We start from the raw sequence: 15,076 nt of genomic DNA, 5'->3' as shown, positions 1-15,076 counted from the left end.
CAAGTAAAAGGATTCTGTGCCTCTGGCCAGGAGAGATGTTATAGTACTGTATACAGGAAGGTTGTTACCCTCAGTATAAAACTCAGAAAACTCAGTATAAAGAATGGCAGTAGATATTTGCCATACAGCACATACAGTCATGAAAGATGATTATGGAAATATTTCATATTGCATTCCAACAAAATGCTTCTGCTATAACAGTTCAGATGTGGGGGGGGGGAGAAATATACATGCCTCATCATCTTCATCTGTGAGCTCTTCTCCTTCTTCATTATGGCTATAATCTTCGGAAGAAATGGACTCAACTTCATACTCAACACTGAACTGGTCTGAAACACAATCCTGGTCAAATCAAACATCAGAGTTTTTGCTTCATGAACTGGCATGAAGATCCAGAATAAAACGGGCAGGGGAGAGAATATATTTCACTTCATTAATACATTCTTATGTCTCCTCCTGCCACATGTGTATTTAAACATACCAGTAAAGAGAAACATTGTTTAAATGGCTGCTGGCCAGAGATAATAGTCATGTGTCAGCCAAATACCTCATACCAATCGAGATGCTTGGACTTCTGGTGCAGTTGCACAATTTAGAAATATATTATTGTACTTATAAAACCTTTACAGATATTTTTAAATGAATGAAAAGAACACTGGAAATGGCTCCGAAACTAGTATGTTGAAATACAACACAAGTGAAGTTTGAACTTACTTTCACTAACATTTAAAATATACAAAAAGCAGACGCTATTTTGCATGAATTTAACAACAAATATTTCACTTCTGTGGACTGAAATGTTATAATAGTTACAGCATCTTTCATCAAATCTCAAAATACTTTAAGAAAGGTGTGTAAATATTAACCTCCATTTTACAGATTGGAAACTGAAATGTGTAAATAACTTACTCTAACCACTAAACGTACTCACACTGGGAATACAGATATTCATACACAATTCAGAGGCACAACTTTTCTACTGTACCAAGGGCTAAGAATTCATTGGTTTTGCTTCCTTAGCTGAATATTCATAATGAAGAGTTAAGAAAATTCCATTTCTTAAGTTTTGTGATCCAAGCCACATAACATACAACACTAGGGTTCTCTACCATCACTAGAACCATTATTTGTTTCAAATATTAATGTGATAGCCAAGATGCATGTCTGAGAACTCAACATAATTAAAAGTACATCTTGCTTACAGAACCTGCAGAGTCTAGTGAGTGGCCGCTGTCGCTTCCTTCACGGGATAGCTCACTTGTAACACCCTGAGAAAGGCTTTCATCACATGTGACCGAAATGCTGGCTGAATTATGCCGTTGTCTTCCTTCACTAGGTTGTTCATCTGAAGGACTTTCTTCTGTGTCAGAGAGAAAAAGCGTATTAATCCAAAGGCATTTTATGGAGCGTACAATGTTACATGCATTTTAGTAGATGTTTAAACTGGAGTTACTTATTCAGAACTTCATTATAATTATTTAGGGCTTTTCCAAATGGTAAATGGAGTAAAGGCACCTGACCTATTTTAAAAAGAAAATGAAACAAATTCTTGTTGTATTCCTAAAAGAAAATTGTGTAAAATGGACAAAAGACTGACATTTCTGAGGTTGTTTTTTGTTGACTGCCCCATCGTTAAGATAGATGAATGGTAATTTCCCCAGGCAGTAGATACCATGATTAAGGAATCATAAGAATGAACTCCTGGCCACCTGTGGAAATCAAGGATTTTATTTTAGCTTTGCATGCAATGGTATATTTACTGGTATCAGAATTTCTATTACAACCGCAATTTGTGGACATATAAAAGTCCACACTAAAAATTCCTTCAAGGCTAAAACATGATGCTCAAGATGTCAACTGTGGAAACATTGTTTTAAGCTGAAGAACTCAAAAATACTGCTTTTTGGATGTTTCTGACGTTTTGGACTCCGGTAGCATGCAGGGAGGGAGTAGGGAATCAGCATTTTGAGGATAAATGTATCAAAATTCAACTCCACCAACATTAAGAAAAGGCATTATAAAAGAACTTGACAAAGACTTAAAAAGCAGCTGCCAAGTCAGTGTGTAATAAATGCAGTGGAGTGAAATTCCCTACCTGGGTTGGCAAATTGGTTGAGTGACCATTCAGCAGAGGCTGCGGCCGCCTACAGGTGTTGTGACCAAGTTCCTCCTCTACCTTGGTGGGTCCCGTGCTTATTGGCGGATTTGTTCACCTCAGTGATCTTTCCCTCTGGTGGAACCCACAGTTTGGGTCAGCTCCTTCTGTGTCTGATCAGGAGTTGGGAGGTGTGGGGGGAACCCGGGCCTGCCCTCTACTCCGGGTTCCAGCCCAGGGCCCTGTGGATTGCAGCTGTCTATAGTGCCTCTTGTAACAGCTGCATGACAGCTACAACTCCCTGGGCTACTTCCCCATGGCCTCCTCCAAACATCTTCTTTCTCCTCACCACAGGACTTTCCTCCTGGTGTCTGATAACGCTTGTACTCCTTAGTCCTTCTGCAGTGCATTCTCTCACTCTCAGCTCCTTGTGCCTCTTGCTCCCAGCTTCTCACATGCACTTCCTCTCCTCTGGCTCCTCCCTGACTGGAGTGAGCTCCTTTTTAAACCCAGGTGCCCTGATTAGCCTTCCTTGATTGGCTGCAGGTGTTCTAGTCAGCCTGTCTGCCTTAATTGGTTCTAGCAGCTCCTGATTACTCTAATGCAGCCCCTGCTCTAGTCACTCAGGGAACAGAAAACTACTCAGCCAGTGACCAGTATATTTGCCCTCTACCAGACTGGCCTGGGTCTGTCACAGTGTCGTATTCCAAACTCACTCTATTGCCCAATCCTTTCTTTGCACTGTAAACAAAAATTTGAAAAATCCCCCCCAGTGCCTCTAAGCCTGCCAACTTTCATTTTAAAAGAAAAAAACACCACCACTTGTACATACTTTGTGACTCCTCTTACTTTCCCTTGATGCTTCTCTCTCTTTTCTTTTTGCACCCTGAGAACCCAAACCTTCAAACTTAGATGCCCCCAGGCACAACCATTGCTCCTGTCCATAGTTGTCCTCATTAAGTTGTCATCTCTCCATGAGGTACCGATAACATGCCAACACATAGTTTCTAAACATTTACAGCTTAAAACAATGTTTCCACAGTGGACATCTTACCATCCCAACGTAATGAGCATAATGCTTCAAGGGGAAGATGTGATGAAGTGGAACTGTTCTTAATGTCCAAGTGGGACTGTTCTTAATGTTTCCTCTGAATACTGAGGGGGTGCCTCAGTTTCCCCAATGCATTTCTTAAGTCTCTAGGTGGTGGGATAAGGGGGAGTAATTGTTGCAGAGCAAAGGGCCAGTGCACACAAATGGCCAAAACTCTGTCTCCTTTAGCTATCTCATTGCAGGGGGGAAGGGCCCCAGTCAACTAATGACTGGGGCCCTTCCCCCCTGCAACGAGATAGCTAAAGATATTGGAGAACAAAGGAATCAGGTGACCTCCTGGTCCGGGAAAGGAAAAAGCCCAGAGGAGGAGAGGGCTGGAGGATTTCTCCATTTGGAGCTGGCTGGGGACGAGGACTGAGTGCAGACGTGGGTGTCTGACTCACTGCCCCTCAGAATGGACCCGACTGAGGGGTCCTGTCCTCTGTACCTACAAGCTCTGTTTTAGACCGTGTTCCTGTCATCAAATAAACTTCTGTTTTACTGGCTGGCTAAGAGTCACGTCTGACTGCGAAGTGGGGGTTCAGGACCCTCTGCCATCCCCAGGATCCCACGAGGCAGACTCGCTGTGGGAAGCACACGGAGGGGCATATGCTGAATGCTCCAAGGTCAGACCCAGGGAGGTGGAAGCTCAGAGAGAGGAGACTTCACCAGAGTCCTGACTGGTTTCATAGGCAGCAGTTCCAGAGCATCGCCCTGGTGACTCAGTGACAGAAGATTTCCAACAAACTAAAAAAACACTGTACATAAAAACACGATATTAAAAGAATTTTAAGGCTGTAATAAACTGACACATGGATGCAAAACCAGAGTTAATAATTAAGCTGGCAATAAGCAGGCACAACAGAACACCTGGTTACTCTGTGAATTTTCATCCTTTCACCAGTTTGAGTTACAACATTTGTCCTAACTCTCCTACTCAGATCTGAACCTTAGAGTTCAGAACATGAGAAGCTAGCATGAGACCTCCAAAGCTAATTACCAGCTTAGATCTGATATCGCTGCCACCAGCCAGAAGATTCCTAGTGTCCTGGCTCACTCTGGTCTCCTCAAAACCTTCCCTGGGGGACCCCAAGACTCAGATTCCTTGAGTCTCACAACAAAGGGAATAAACCATTTCCCTTCCCCCTCCTCCTCTCCAGGTGCTTCCCTCCCTGGGTTCCTGGAGAGAGAATACAGATTCAAGCTCCGTGAGTCTAAACAAAGGGATTCCACTCTCTTTACCTCCTCCCAGATTTCCCCACCCTAGGGACCCTAGATACTCCCTGCTTCAAGTCCTTGAAACACAAGTACCGAGAGATCTAATCTCTCTCCCCCCTCACCCAGAGGGTATGCAAAGTCAGGATTAGTAAGTCTAACACAAAGAGATTTTCCCCCTCCCTTCGTTTCTTAGCCTTAACCCGTGAAAAACACTCAAACAGGTCTTAAAAGGAAAGCTTTATATAAAAGAATGAAAAAGGACATAAAAGGGTCTCTGTATCAAGGTGGCAATATACAGGGTCAATTGCTTAAAAGAAAAATGAATAAACAGCCCTTATCCAAAAAGAATACACTCCAGCAACTACATACATGTAAATACAAAAAAAACCCAATATAAACCCATTGTCTTACTATCCTTGTACTTACAACTTGGAAACAGAAGATTAGAAAGCCTGGAGATTCCTGTGGTCACTCTCAGAGCTGAGAGAGAGAACAACCAAGAACAAAAGACTCACACCCAAAACTTCCCTCCACCCAGATTTGAAAAAGTCTTGTTTCCTGATTGGTCCTCTGGTCAGGTGTTGTTTGTTACCCCTTTCCAGGTGAAAGAGACATTAACCCTTAGCTATCTGTTTATGACAACATTAAAGAGTTCTTTGAATGTAGTGTGAATGGCTTAGAAATGCAGTACAGTTTTACGATAGGCTAGGATGACTGCAGCCTAAATAATACAAATATAAGCATATCTGATTTCAGAGTAGCAGCTGATGAAGTGGGTTTTAGCCCACGAAAGCTTATTCTCAAATCAATTTGTTAATCTCTAAGGTGCCACATGTACTCTGTTCTTTAAGCAGTATCAGAAATACCTTACATAGATCACGCAACTGAACAAAATATTACTGAACACAGGAAAACACAATATAAAATCATAGTGTGACGGGTTGGATCACAGAAACCCTCTTGGGAGCTGCCACTCGATGTGCCAGAAGCACTTCTATCCCTGCCTTCCTCGCCAGCTCGGGGCCCCAGCACCCTGTCTTGCTGAGCCAGACACTCCTGTCTGCTCCAACACAGACTCAGGGTCTGAATTACTTGCCCCAAAGCTGCAGATTGACCTGAAAGCAGCTCACAGAAGTGTGCTTGCCTTTAACACTCAGATGCCCAGCTCCCAATGGGTCTAAACCCAAATAAATCTGTTTTACTCTGTATGAAGCTTATACAGGGTAAACTCATCAACTGTTCTCCCTCTATAACACTGGTAGAGCGATATGCACAGCTGTTTGCTCCCCCAGGTATTAATACATACTCTGGGTTAATTAATAAGTAAAAAAGTGATTTTATTAAATACTGAAAGTATGATTTAAGTAGTAACAGACAGAACAAAGTAAGTCACCAAGCAAAACAAAATAAAATGGGCAAACCTATGTCTAATCAAACTGAATACAGATATCAGAGGGGTAGCCGTGTTAGTTTGGATCTGTAAAAGCGACAAAGATTTCTGTGGCACCTTATAGACTAACAAATGGGCTGGAGCATGAGCTTTCAAGCATCTGACGAAGTGGGTATTCACCCACGAAAGCCCACGCTCCAATTCGTTTGTTAGTCTATCAGGTGCCACAGAACTCTTTGCCGCTGAATACAGATAAGATCCTCACCGGTTCCAGAATGCTCCCTACCACTTGTTCCAGTTTCTTCCAAATATCCTGGGAGGTGGTGGGGTCTCCCACGGACTTAAATAGACTTTCTCTTGTGGGTGGAGACCCCCTCCTCTCTCCTACGCAAAGTCCAGCTCCAAGATGGAGTTCTGGAGTCACCTGGGCCAGTCACATGTCCATGCATGACTCACAGTCTACAGTTTCTACAGGCAGAAGCCATTGTCCACATGGTATCCTGTATGGCTCCAGGAAGACTTCTTATGTGGACTGGAGCATTACAAGATGCACTGTTCCCCGACTGCTTCCTGATCGGGTACTTAACCTTGTGAATTCCTTCTGAAAGGAGCTGACCAAATGCCTCACAAAGCTTACTTAGAAATCTAGCAAGTATACAGCCAATATTCTTAACCTCAAGTATAGAATGATATGTGTGTACCAATAGGATGACTAGATATAGCAGACCATAACCTTTACAGAGATATATTACATGGCACAGGCAGCACAAAACATATTCCAGTTATGTCATATTCCCATAAAGCCTCACGGGAGGTACCGTCACACCCTCCCCGAGTTTACTGCCAGAGACTCGGACGCTGTCCATGGTGGAGGCAATACCTGTAAAATTCCTGTTTGCCTTTGGTCACACTCCTTTTCAGTACCTTGAATCCATACGATGTCATTCCTAGGGGTTCTAGCTAGTTTTGGGGTTCCTGGTCCCCAGAGGCCTGGAAACAGATCGGGGTGTAATATTGCTAACAGAACACAGACAGTAGTATCTGTTAAAGTGTAGGTGTCTTGGTATTTAGACACCAATGCCATGAGGCGGTGTGCCTCAGTTTCCTCTTCTACACAGCAGCATGGGCCTGTTGTGCCTTTGCTGCTGTGCCAAGCTTCCAGTCTGTTTACAGGTATAGGCTGAAAAGGATCATGCTTGTGGGGCTGTCTTGTCACCATCCCTAGCATGTACAACAGTTTCTTCTACAAATCAGGTACGTCCCACATCGTAAAAGGTCTTATGAAGTATGAATTCCTTTGTTTTATCTCATAGGTGAATTAGCAAAAGACACAAGGTTAACAGCAAATCTATGCTGGACAGGCTTCGTTCACTCAATATGACTTGTTTAGCGTCTGTTGCATTTTCCCAGTTCTCTGTGCCCTCTGGTACACACTCTGATGCAGATTCTTCTGCCTCTTTGGGAAGGATTCTAATTCAGGCCTGTGTTTGGGGCGTTGGCCAGGAAAGGGTGCACTGCAACCATGCCTGTTCTCAGCCCCTCACAAGTGTAGCAAGAACAACATCTTTCAATGGGGTGCTCTGGACCCCTTTGGGCACCCCAATTCCTGTTCCCAACAGATCAGCTGGATGGACCTCCCCACCCTAGGAGACCTGACCCCCCGTTTCCCTTAAAGCCTGATCCACAGGAGAGGGGGCTGTCATTTGAAATGCAGACTTTTCATCCTCCTTCTGGGAAAGTCCCTCCCTACAAAAGGTGGGCGACTCTCTGCCCCCCGTTTCCCTCTGTGCTCCCGTTTGGGTCAGACACCCCTGTGTCCTCCAAAAGGACAGGTGACCCTGCTCCAGCTGTGGGTTCACAGCTACCAGCCATGGGAGACCTTTCACTGGCCAGCAAAATCCCCCTCCCCCTTTCACTCGGGTTCGGCTGGCACCCAGCTACAGAGTTCTTGGGGTCTGTTCCCACCGCAATGGTCACCAGGACCCCAACTTCCACCTTTGGGATATATGTCTCTGTGCACCCCAGGGCAAGCCCTGCCCGCTGCTGACCTGCAACTTCCTGGCAGTCAGCATCCAGAATGGCCCCTCTGTTACAAGGTGATACATCCCCCTCCTCTGGGGGAGATGATTACAGGACAGGAGCTGGCTTTGTCCAGCCCCTCCCTCTGGAACTTGCCTGGAGCTCTTGGGCTGCAGGAACTGGCCATAACCATTCTTGCCCCCAAAGCTGCATCCTTTACTGCTGCATAGGAACCTAAGAGACACCCTCCTATTCCCCCAGCAGTCCCTGTGACTTCAACACCCCCCACACCCCGGGGCTGTTAGCACAAGATTCCTGCTCCCTGCTAACCAAGCCTGGGACAGATTCTGCCACACTGAAGAAATCATTCCCAAGTAGAAACGGTGCAAAATTGTGTGCCACCGTTGCAACAGTCAGTTCAGCCTGCAAATCCCGAGTTTGCGTGTGTACGTTAGCTAAAGCTGCAAGGACTTTGTAACCCCCAACCAGCTCTAATTCTGCCATTTTACTTGGCAACGAATCCTTCTCCTGGATCAGGTCCCTCCTGATCACGGGAATCTCAGCACCCATGTCCCTCAGTCCCAGAAGCACTTCACCATTCAATTTAACAGCGTGCATATGCTCATTGCCTGGTTGTGTGGAAGCAAGCTTTACAAATCCTGTGTGGAGAGAGGCAGCAGCTGGGCTCTGAGAAGCAGCAGCTTCATGTGTTACTTGCTCCTTGCTCCCACTCAGCAAGGGACACTTAGTCCTCAGGTGCTCAGTGGACTTACAATGCTAGCACCTCTTGGCCTCCTCTGCTCACACAGGAAATTTGGGACCAATACCAGGGGAATGGGGAGGTGACCGCCCAGCCTCCTCCTTCCCAGGGGCAAAACGGTGATTCTGCTTCCCCACAACCCTGGACCCCTCTGCCAGTGCTTTATGTCTGACTGCAGCTTGTGCTTGCTCATAAGAGTCTGGAAGCCCAGCTAACTCACCCACTGCATCCACCTTTTTGGCCCACAATACTGTTTTACATCATCACTGCACATATTCAGGAATTGTTCCTGAGTAACTACATCACACATCCCTTCAAAGTTTCTAGTGCCTTTCCCCCGCACCCCCTTATCTATCAAATCTCTCATTTCATTGGCATAAGCCACATTACTCAATCTAGAAGTGGAGACAGTGGCAATCTCCTGGCAGTCAGCAGCCAGGGCCACTGTGACGGGTTAGATCACAGAAACCCCTTTGGGAGCTGCTACCCGATGTGCCAAGACTACTATTGCCCCCTGCTTTCCCTGCCAAAAGTTATCATCTGGGGGCTGTCTGAAGAGTTACCGGACATTAGTTTGACAGTCTCAGGGCTGGGTGTGAAAAGATGTCCACATCACAAAGAAAACACCGCTGATACCCTTGTTGGTGACATCAGTATAAAGGCAGAGGATTGAACAGGCGTGGAGACTGAGTTATCATATCACCTGACTAGTAGTCCTTGCAGATCAGGACTGACCCATGCTGGTGAGGTTATTACATGTATTATCATAGCACCTAGAAGCCTTGGTCGCTCACCAGAGCCTCAGTGTGCTAGGACAGTGGTTTTCAACCTGTGGTCCACAGACCCCTAGGGGTAAGCAAACTATGTCAAAGATTTCCAGAGGGATCTGTACGTGCAGTCAAAAATGTGTAGGGATCCACAAATGAAAAAAAGATTGAAAACTGCTGTGCTAGGAGATGTATAAACATGTGGGGAAGTCTATATTGCTATTACCTTGTGTAACAGGGTGCTGGCTTAAGAGGCACTGAACCCGCCCCTGTTAGCTCACAACCTGCTAGCATAGCTCCTATCAAGGGGAACTGGCTGGAGCTGGCGGAGTGTGGCTCATTAAACGGCCTGAGAGCAATCACCTGTGAGCCTGCTGAAAGGAAGGCCTCTAAAGCTGGCAGGCAGGAAGTAGGAGGGAGGAACAGGAAAGTGAGGACCTGTTGCTCCCAGCTGCTGTAAGAGCAAGCTGTTCCCTCAGGGGCTACCTGATTGGTATTGCATTGTATATACCTGGTGGTGGGAAAAGACAGGGAAATAAAAGGGCACTGGTGTGTGAAAGAGTGGTCTCCAGAGAATTTGTACCGCGAGCAATGAAGTGCTCGAACACACCCACATTGTATCTATTCTATGGATTAGCAGAGCTGCTCTTTCTCCAGGGCTGTTAATGTGGTACCTTTCATAATGGCGAAAACCATGAAAATGTGGACTCCTCACCAAAAAAATGACATGAGCCAGTGACATGCAAAAGCAGCAAAGAATCCTGTGGCACCTTATAGACTTATAGACTCCAGGACTGGAAGGGACTTCGAGAGGTCATCGAGTCCAGTCCACTGCCCTCATGGCAGGACCAAATATTGTCTAGACCATCCCTAATAGACATTTATCTAACCTACTCTTAAATATCTCCAGAGATGGAGATTCCACAACTTCCCTAGGCAATCTATTCCAGTGTTTAACTACTCTGACAGTTAGGAACTTTTTCCTAATGTCCAACCTAAATCTCCCTTGCTGCAGTTTAAGCCCATTGCTTCTTGTTCTATCACTGGAAGCTAAGGTGAACAAGTTTTCTCCCTCCTCCTGATGACACCCTTTTAGATACCTGAAAACTGCTATCATGTCCCCTCTCAGACTTCTCTTTTCCAAACTAAACAAACCCAATTCCTTCAGCCTTCCTTCATAGGTCATGTTCTCAAGACCTTTAATCATTCTTGTTGCTCTTCTCTGGACCCTCTCCAATTTCTCCACATCTTTCTTGAAATGCGCTGCCCAGAACTGGACACAATACTCCAGCTGAGGCCTGACCAGCGCAGAGTAAAGCGGAAGAATGACTTCTCGTGTCTTGTTTACAACACACCTGTTAATGCATCCCAGAATCACATTTGCTTTTTTTGCAACAGTATCACACTGTCGACTCTCATTAAGCTTGTGGTCTACTATGACCCCTAGATGCCTTTCTGCCATACTCCTTCCTAGACAGTCTCTTCCCATTCTGTATGTGTGAAATTGATTGTTCCTTCCTAAGTGGAGCACTTTGCATTTATCTTTATTGAACTTCATCCTATTTACCTCAGACCATTTCTCCAATTTGTCCAGATCATTTTGAATTTTGACCCTGTCCTCCAAAGCAGTTGCAATCCCTCCTAGTTTGGTATCGTTCGCAAACTTAATAAGCGTACTTTCTATGCCAACATCTAAATCGTTGATGAAGATATTGAACAGAACCGGTCCCAAAACAGACCCCTGCAGAACCCCACTTGTTATACCTTTCCAGCAGGATTGGGAGCCATTAACAACTACTCTCTGAGTACGGTTATCCAGCCAGTTATGCACCCACCTTATAGTAGCCCCATCTAAACTGTACTTTCCTAGTTTATCTATAAGAATATCATGCGAGACCGTATCAAATGCCTTACTAAAGTCTAGGTATATCACATCCACCGCTTCTCCCTTATCCACAAGGCTCCTTATCCTATCAAAGAACGCTATCAGATTAGTTTGACACGATTTGTTCTTTACAAATCCATGCTGGCTATTCCCTATCACCTTACCACCTTCCAAGTGTTTGCAGATGATTTCTTTAATTACCTGCTCCATTATCTTCCCTGGCACAGAAGTTAAACTAACTGGTCTGTAGTTTCCTGGGTTGTTTTTATTTCCCTTTTTATAGATGGGCACTATATTTGCCCCCTTCCAGTCTTCTGGAATCTCCCCCGTCTCCCATGATTTCCCAAAGATAATAGCTAGAGGCTCAGATACCTCTTCTATTAACTCCTTGAGTATTCTAGAGCAAACTTGCATGTCACTCATCAGAGGGGTAGCCGTGTTAGTCTGGATCTGTAAAAGCAGCAAAGAATCCTGTGGCACCTTATAGACTAACAGACATTTTGGAGCATGAGCTTTCGTGGGTGACATGCATCTGACGAAGTGGGTATTCACCCACGAAAGCTCATGCTCCAAAACGTCTGTTAGTCTATAAGGTGCCACAGGATTCTTTGCTCCTTTTACAGATCCAGACTAACACGGCTACCCCTCTGATGAGTGACATGCAAGTTTGCTCTAGGCGTATGTATCAAATGTTGAAAATCCTGCATTATAAATGTGCAAATACCGGATTCACCGAGCGCCCTCCTAGAAGAGGCAGTTGGTTTAGCAGCCAAATCTGGGGATGTCTGCTCCTCGTCAGCTAACTCTTGCATGGATTCCTGTTTAACAAAAACACTAAGTAAGCAGAGTATTAATGTGGATAGGACGAAATTTATTTTCATCTTTCAACTGCATCCAAATCTCAATGGTAAAGCAAATCAATTTGTGAAACTTGAAAAAATGAGTATGTTAGATCACCTTTGGAACATTGCCTTGTTCAATTTGGCGCCAGGTCTCACTCTGATATGGGATTACTTCCAAACACACTGAAAAAGAAAAATACATAAAGCAATGCGTCAGAAAGGAAATCCCGGCAGGCTCAAAAGACTGCAGTGAAAAATATACTGCAAATAATTTGTACATATTGTTTTAAACTTTAATTCAGAGGATACTTAACATTTACAAAATCACTTCATACTCTGAAGAAATGTTCAAGGTTTTCTTTGGAACATTACATACACAATTATAAGAAAAAAGAAACATAACTGTGTTTGGGGATTTTTCGCAGATGAAAGAATGTTGGGAGAAAATATTCTTATAAATAAAACACACTTTTTAGCTAGATAGCAACATGATGATACACCAGTATTTACAAGGGAACACTTACAAGGGAACACATACAAGATCCACTGGTTGCAAAAGCAGGTATCAAGCTCTGCAAGAGATGTTTACAATCACTAGTGTATTATTAAGACACAGAAATAATTGTTCTAATTACACTGTCAGAATGGACCCTGAGCTACACTACATTCTCAGACCAGATCCTGACCTACACAATACAACTAGTTATTTTCACAACAAAAGGTGTCCATTTAGAACAAAGTCTAGTAAGCACATAGCCTCTTTATTTGAGTAGATTTGATCTTAGATCCTTCTACTTTGCTGTTCTGGCCAAGATTTGCAAAAATAGGAGCCTAATGTTAAGCCCAAAAGTCTATACGTAGGCATTTGCCTGATTTTCGAGTACTGAGCACTCAACTGCACCCACTCAAGCCAGTGGAGATGTTAGGTGCTCCAGACTTTAGAAAAATCAAGCAGATTACAAGTATAAATGTAGTTTTAAGAGCCTTTTTAAAAAAAAAATCACCCCCATATTTATCTTTCATTTCACTCATTTCTTAAATGTAAGTTACATTATAGCTGTATTATCCATCCTTCTCTTGCAGATGTAAATAGACCATAGTCTATTTTATGAAATTATATATGTATTTAATAAACTCATAACAAAAAATTTCCCTGCTTCTTTTATTGTTTATCATGTCAAGTATTACAAGAGAAATGTTAACTCAAACTAGACCAGGTAGTTAAGGATGAACCAATATTCGAATATTTTGGTTTTTAAATCTGTTTCTTAGTATGAGTTGAGTATGTAAAGAAAGCAGCCTCAAAGTCTGCACATAATGCCTTAACCTGTTTCCAATGAATCCAATGAAAGTTTGGCCATTGACCTCACTGAGAACAAGTTCAAGCCCATTTGCTGCGCTAGACCCATAATCTTAAAACAATTTATTTGTAAAAGATGCAATTCACCTCCAACAATGCTATGAAAAGGGACAATAACTACAACCTCTATCAATGATTCAAGTTAACTGAATATTGCCTACAAAGTAAGTGAATACAGCTTTCAGAACTTTTGCATTAATAAAGACCCTCCCCCTCAAAAAATGGGGATTCTTTCAACACTAATTTACCTTGTTGACTGACTGCTATCAAGTTTCTGAAAACCACTGAGTATATTTTCCTTGAAAGGAGACAAAACAGACATTTCATACATTATAAATTAGAAGTTCCTATTTGCTGTGGTAAGTTTAGCCAAACTAGAAGAGAGAAAGACCAAGCTGAAAACACTGATTATTTTGTGGGGTCATGATCAGAGCTGACAGGAAAAGATCTAAGTGCATTTTAAGAAAAAGCCAAAAGAAATTAAAATGTTTCTGGTTTGCTCAAAAATTTCACAGCATTTTCGGATGTTTTCATTTTATTCTGGTGGGGAAAATATGACCAACACTTGGGTTTTGCTTTTTTAAACTTTCCACTTCTCTTTCACCACCCCAGTGTAAAAAGGAGAAAACAGTATAAAAAGTGAAAGTGTTCCCCCTCCGCCCCACAAAAACAAACTGAAGAAACTTTAAATGCTTTTTTCCTAAAAAGTTGGGAAAAATTCAACTTTGAATTTTTTTCAAAAAATGAAAAATTTCAACAAGATCAAAAATTTTCTTCTGAACCTTTCAATTTTGTCAAAAAGCCATTTCTCACTTAGCCAGCAGTTGGACCATCTCTAATCATGAGTCAAAGCATTTTTAATGGAATTTGTACAGCATTATTTCAGGGTTTAATTCAGAGAAAAATATCTTCAACTTTCAGGGCAATGGCAAGACCCAGGTCATGCATACTGGCTTTGCAGCAATAAAACCTATTTCAGAAGAAAGTTTAGCCTGCTGCAAAGGGAAATCTTCAACCACTGTCACTTTGCACGGATGAGTTGTGTAGCTGCCAGGAGAAAAACAAAAGAGAGTATGCAGCCCCCTTTACTTGGGCTTAGTCTCCCATGCATAAGGAGTTCATAATGGAAAGAGAACAGGCTTAAGTGCTTGTATAATGTCTAAATTACATTGCTGTTACCTCAAGGGGTGCAGGAAAGAATCTCTCTTCAAAGTAGACAGAAGCCCCCAAGGTTACTGAACCTGAGAAGTTTGTGTAGCTTCTGAGCTCTGGCACTTATAGATATCAGTGTGGGCTGAATCAGGCCTCCCTCTCAAATACCAGACACCTGGGCAGGGGGCGTACAACTTTGACAATTCCATCTATCAAGACTTCATCAAATAAAATATGCAACAAATTGCAAACCAAAACATATGTTCAGTTTATTACATAAGCTTTATCTGGATCTCTCGCACAAAAAATATGAAATGTTACCTGGGTTCTTTTACCGAAAAGCTTGGTTCCCCAAATAGATCTCCAAGAGGATCATCTGCACAGTGGACAATATCCTGCTGTTTTTCATCATATAATTGTTTAGATATAATATATCGGCCAAGATAGAGTATTACCTATAATGCAAGTCAAGTTTGGAATATTAAATATATTTAGAAC

General features: G+C 43.2%; 1 pseudogene; it reads right to left on the bottom strand.

Moving 5' to 3' along the window:
- Positions 1-15,076, bottom strand: part of LOC115643583 — a 30,294-nt pseudogene that overhangs the window by 1,642 nt on the left and 13,576 nt on the right.

This window comes from Gopherus evgoodei, unplaced genomic scaffold, assembly GCF_007399415.2.
Source record: "Gopherus evgoodei ecotype Sinaloan lineage unplaced genomic scaffold, rGopEvg1_v1.p scaffold_63_arrow_ctg1, whole genome shotgun sequence".
NCBI classification, from domain to species: Eukaryota; Metazoa; Chordata; order Testudines; family Testudinidae; genus Gopherus; species Gopherus evgoodei.
This window is presented reverse-complemented; position numbering and strand designations above follow the sequence as displayed.